We start from the raw sequence: 6,332 nt of genomic DNA on the forward strand, positions 1-6,332 counted from the left end.
TTCGTTTATCATGATTTGATTATTACCAACAACAAGGCATTATTTTTTTTTCTTAGGTGGTCAAAATGGCTTTAAGCCCTCAGAGGAACCATTTTAAATTGAAAAAAGCATTAGGGCCTATTATTCTATACTTTTATATATATATAAAAAATTGTCACAGAAAAGTAACTTTCATCTAATATCCTAAAATAAAGTGGCCATTGATATACAAAGATGCTTTTTGGATCTAGCTAGCAGACAGAAATTTCACACCTTAATTTGGGATGCGAATTAAGGATAAAAGTTAGTCTAGGAATGAGAAATGATGATACGGGTTATGATTTTATGTGAACGGGCCATAATTCAATAACAAGCAAAGAACAGCCGTGTCTGAATCAGTGAAAGCGTGTTGGACTGTCTAGGAACCCAGACACATAAATCCTTTACACTCTAAAAACTGCTGGGTTGAAAACAACCCAATTTGGGTTATTTTGACAACCCAGCGCTGGGTCAAAAAGGGACGAACCCAGCGCTGGGTTATTTTAACCCAACCAGTTGGGTTATCATATTTAACCCAGCCTGCTGGGTTGCCTTTTTTATGGTTTAAAATGACTATATTGCAGGGTTTCAAAAACCAGAGCGGGTGTTTTTTATCACTGTATTTCAGAAGGAAAACTACTGTATTTAGAAAATGTTCGATATCATTTCGCATGTGCTTGATAAGGCAGCGTTTGTGAGCTCACCGCCGCTCTGCAGCCGTTACCGGAGAAACCTACCTCTCCCGCTCTTAGCACCTCCTGCTGGCAGAAAATAAACTCGCAGAGTGCAGCCATGTGGGGAAACAATGCATTTCTATGTTAAAATTAACCCAAATTGAGCTAGCCATTAAACCTACAAATGTTGTTCATTTTAAATATCACTTTTTACACACAAATAATAATTATCAAAAGGAAAATATTTATTAAAAACAAGAGAAAAGTCAAAAAGTAACATGTTAGAAGAAATGCAGAAAAGGATGGCATTAACAGCTACAGAGTTCATAAATAAAGCATAGAACATTTGATGAATATAACTTAAGATCAAATTGGACTTTGTTCAATTGTATATATTGTATAAAAATATACGAAAACACTTATACAATAAATTTACAATTAGTTAGGTTCTTTACCAACTATTCTGGCATGACAGTACACAAATAAATCACAACATTAACTCTGATATTATAACATTTAACAGACGTGTGTGTGAGTGTGTGTAAGAATGTGAGCAGGTGTATGAATGAAAGAGTGTAAACTCTTCAACTAAACAACACAGAAAAAGCATTTAACATTTTTTTTTTTTTTTTTTACAAATTATACACTTACAGTTTGTTTCATAGTCCATGAATACAGATCATGCATCACGGTCAATTTTCATGATCTCTTTAGCATAACTGATGTAGTCATGAAGAAGCCCCATCAGCACAGCATGTGACATCTTCTACATCATCCAGGGCAGCGTCCTCCTTTAAAACCACCGCTGCATCAGTTTAGGGGAAAGAAGATTCTCCTCTCTGACCAGGATTCATCCCAGTCACTGCCTGCTCTTCATCAGTGGCCTAAGAGAAACACATTTGAAAAAATTAAACATTTAATTCAACTATCCATTTTCAGGTAGAGGTGTATTCACATCCGTAAGGATAGGTAAATAATCGGTGTTAAAGTTTCAACACTTTGTGTGGTTGTTTAATGTCTGTCTATCACAGCTCTCATGAAGTCTATAATGGCAGCACTAGTGTGAGGACATGCGATATTGTTTGAATAAATATAGCTTTCAGAAAGCTTCTTTACTGAAACATTAAAACAGACATGACATTCACATACCTCACAATATTCACGTACATGGAGGGCTGCTCTTCAAACCATTAGTTCAACAAATAATTAAAATGTTCATAATTTACTCTCCCCATGTTTTTCCAGACTCATACAAAATCTGCTAATTTTTTGGAAAACGTATGAATATATTTAATATTCCCTTTTTGTGTCCTCCATTGCTGATCTGGGAGACCAGTATTTTATTTTGAACATACATGTTTGCTATCATATAATTTAAGATGTATTCATATATAAATATCAGAATTTACTTCTACAATAACTCTATATTTATGAAGCTTGAAAATACTGATTATCTAAACTATAAATGGATTAACAAATATTATGAGAAAACTAAAAATATATTAATTTATGTTGTAAAGACAGACAAAAGTCTTATAGGTTTGGAATGACTTGAGGGCAAGTAAATGATTTTTTGTGTGAACTTTACCTCTAAGAGCGAAGACCAAGAATAATGACTCTCCAAATCAGACAACTCCAAAGTTGGTTTGAGTTATGCAATAAAAAACACAGACATCAATGGTCTTAATGAAATGAGCACGTAACCACACTGTTGTTGCATCAAAATGTGAAGTAAACCGGCAGGAGACAACAGAAAAAATTATTTTCTAAAAATAACTTACATAAAATCTCAAAGGAATGATGCTCTCCCATGTCTCTTGCTTTTAACATCTACAAAAACAAATACTATTTTACTCTTAGTAAAACACAACAACAACTGATAACATGAAATTATGAAGTTTACTTGCCTTAAACGATCTTTCCCTCTCTTCAGAAGAAGCTGAGAAAACCACCTCCTCACACAAGCAGACTTGTGTGTCCTTAACTCCAGTTAGTTTGAGTTCTGCAAAGAGGGACATCAATGGTTTCAATAAAATATTAACATATACATACATACATATATAAAATCACACTGTTTTTGCATCAAAATGTGAAGTTAACAGGCAGGACACAACAGAAACATTAATTTTCAAAAAAAAAAAAAAAAAGTAATAATAATTTAACTTACATCAGTCTCAAAAGAATGAAGTTATCTTGTCTCTGGATTGCAACATCTAAAAAAACAACATTATTTTAGTCTTAGTAAAAATAAAGATAACTTGATGTTATTCTGAAGTTTACTCTCCTTAAACCGTCTGTCCCTCTCTTCAGAAGAACACCTCCTCCTCATCCTCACACAGGTCTGTGACTCCTCACACAAACAGCTTCTGTGTCTTTAACTCTCAGCGCCAGGACAATGAAGACAGGAGCTGGACAAGTCTGAAATATTACATGTAAAACATACTTTTAACAGTTACCACTTCAACAGCCTCAAAATAATTATGCTAGTCTTTACTACACAATGCCGTTTCCTTTAGGAGACAAACATACATTCAGTTTAACCGCGAAAAAAAAAGACAAATTCACATGAGCGTAACCGTGACCATAACCGTCTGTTAACGCCTCAAAAAGTACAGATAATGTAAAATCTTATGTAAATATGACAAAATACATTCACAGACGTTATATTAAAAGTATATCCTCCGTTCAGTAACGTTACATGAGGCAGTTAAGCCCTCCGTGTCCGAGGCGAAAACCGCGTCCGTTTTTTTATATATATATATATATAACGTTAAGCTCCTTTGTTTCCGCCTTTCATACAACCGGGTAAACAATAAAAGATAACTTTACATTTTGAATATTTAACGTTACTTACCATAGTCTTTCACTCGCTTCTCGCTTCTTTCACGCTGAGAAAATGGCGGCTGCTCGCACTGGAGACGTACGATTTTGACGTGACGTGCGTGCTCTCCTTCACGTCCGCGTCCTCAACCCACCCCGCTGGGTTAAAAAAAGAGAGTTATTTTCAACCCAAACTTGGGTTAAAACATCCCAAAGTCCTATCCAATGGCCTCAACCCAGCAGTTGGGTTGAAAAAACAACCCAGCGTTTTTTAGAGTGTACTTTTGGCTCAGTATTGTACATTAGTTAATCTTGGTTTCTGCTTATAGGCCAAAGCTTGTGCCATTTCCACAGAATCAGGATCAAAAGCCTTTCCATGAATTGCGTTTAGTTCAGATTTCTTTACTGATATCTCCATGCTGTGGTCCGGTCTTCAAAATGCAAAACTGGATACAAAACTGCTTTGAGATTAGCTAATCATGGTTCAAAATAAGACTGTTTAGGTGCCTAGCACATTGTGCAATTGTGACTTTGGACACATCTAGTTATAGTGGCAGAGACTGTTTAGCATAATCAGTCATGGAAATCATTTTCTAATAGCTCCTTTCAGTGATCGCCTCTTTTTACATCACAGTAACTCCACATAAATCTGTGCACAACCATCTTTCATCTCAGCTCAGCGTGTAGATTGTGTTTATTGCAGTATGCGTATGGGAGACTGTTTCATATTTCTGTGTTTTACATCGAGAGATGACAGAAAATCAAAAGATACTGATGCAATGTTTTTCAAACACAAATGCCCGAATCCTTCAGTGAAATGTTGCAGGGTTCAGAATACACTCAGTGCAAAATAAAATAAATAAAATAAAATAAAAAATAAATAAATGATAAATGCAAAATATTAAACAAGTACCATTTCATGTTGAACATAGCATTATATCTAAAACTTTCAACATTAACTAATATAAATAAATAGTTTTACTAACATATCTACATTAAAATGCATTTGACCGATAATATAATTTATCTTCTTAATTATACTCTGCAAGAGCTTGTATAAGTCTGTAAAAGCACAGACTAATCAGAGTCAAGTTGCTTGAATTTGATGCTGATGAAGGACGATATAAAACATGGTATAAAAATATCCACTGTTCCGTAATCCTGCCACACTACCTAAAAAAATAAATTAATCAAATGACATCTAGATGAAATCACACGACAGTGGATGTGAAAGTGTGCCTCTGGAATGCCACGGCACCTGTTGAAGCGGCTGGTCTTCTCACACACACACACACACACACACACACCATCATCATGCTGGAACCAGGAACACTGTGAACTGATAATGTGTTATCCAAAGGCAGTCATTATAGACACTGACCTATATAAAGACTCATCCCAGGCCTCTAGGTGTATGATTGTGTTTCTATTCAAATTTAGCACATTATTGTACAATGTATCTGGTTATGACAGTCAGAGAATGAGAGCTGAAGGTCACTGAGAAACTTCGCTTCATCCCATTATCACTGCACTGAATGTGAGGAATTCAAGAAGGTGCGGTCTTTGTTATCTGTGTCTTGCCACTTTTTCACAATTTCAAGCGCCTGGGTTATGAGTTCATGAAACTGAACCCGTGATATTTGTCTTTCCACTGAAGAGCCCTACAGTCAACATCATTGATGCCGTTTACTTACTTCATGTTCCTGGTTTTATCATGCATGGTTCATTAGTGTGTGTTATTCCAAGGAAACAAACTGTTCATCAAAGTGTAATAATGTCACCAAGCCCTGATATTTCAACCTTTCACAATCCAATTTAAATAAATGCTTATAGTCATACTTAATCCAAAAATATAAATTTGCTAAAATGTTTCTCATCCTCAAGCCATTGAAGATGTAGATGAGTTTGTTTCTTCATCAGAACAGATTCATAGAAATGTAGCTTTACGCCACTTGCTCACCAGTGGATCCTCTGCAGTGAATGGGTGCCGTCAGAATGAGAGTCCAAACAGCTGATAAAAACATCACAATAATCCACACCACTCCAGTCCATCAATTAACATCTTGAAAAGTTAAAAAGCTTTCTGTTTGTAATAAAACAAATCCATCCATCAACACATTTTAACTTTAAACAGTCACTTCTGACCAAGATACGAGTCAATAAATAACAATTATTCCAGGTAATAATGTTCCATCGCCTGTAGTCCTCTCACATCAAAATCCACAGATATAATAATATGTCTGAATCAGGAGAGAAATATGCACAGTTCAAGCAAATTTGTTTAGTAATGTTTTGGACTGCTCTTTGCTTTGAAACAGTGCTTGAACTGTGCATATTTCTCACCTGATTCAGACAAGATTACTTTTCCAGTGCAAAATTATGGATAGAGGACTTGCATTTTAGCCAGAAGCAACAGTTCAAAATATGAAGGTTAAAAAAGAAAATTAACTGATGGACTGGAGTGGTGTGGATTATTGTGCTGTTTTTATCAGCTGTTTGAACTCTCATTCTGACGGCACCCATTCACTGCATAGTATCCACTGGCGAGCAAGTGATGTAATGCTCAGTTTTTCCAATTGTTCTTATGAAGAGAAAACACATTTACTTCTTTAATGACCTGAGGGTGAGTAAATGTACATGTTTGGCTGAAATATTCCTTTGAAGCTCATTAACTATGTATTCTGTTTCACCCAGAAATTCATCGTATAACCAAAGAAAAATAGCTTGTCATCATCAAATTCCAAGGTGAAATGTGGGCCAGAATTTGCCCCCCCCCCCCCTTTTTTTTTCTTGAAATGACCTGTTTTCAATCTCATACAT

The sequence above is a fragment of the Carassius auratus genome, linkage group LG28B, assembly GCF_003368295.1.
Source record: "Carassius auratus strain Wakin linkage group LG28B, ASM336829v1, whole genome shotgun sequence".
In the NCBI taxonomy this organism is placed as follows: Eukaryota; Metazoa; Chordata; class Actinopteri; order Cypriniformes; family Cyprinidae; genus Carassius; species Carassius auratus.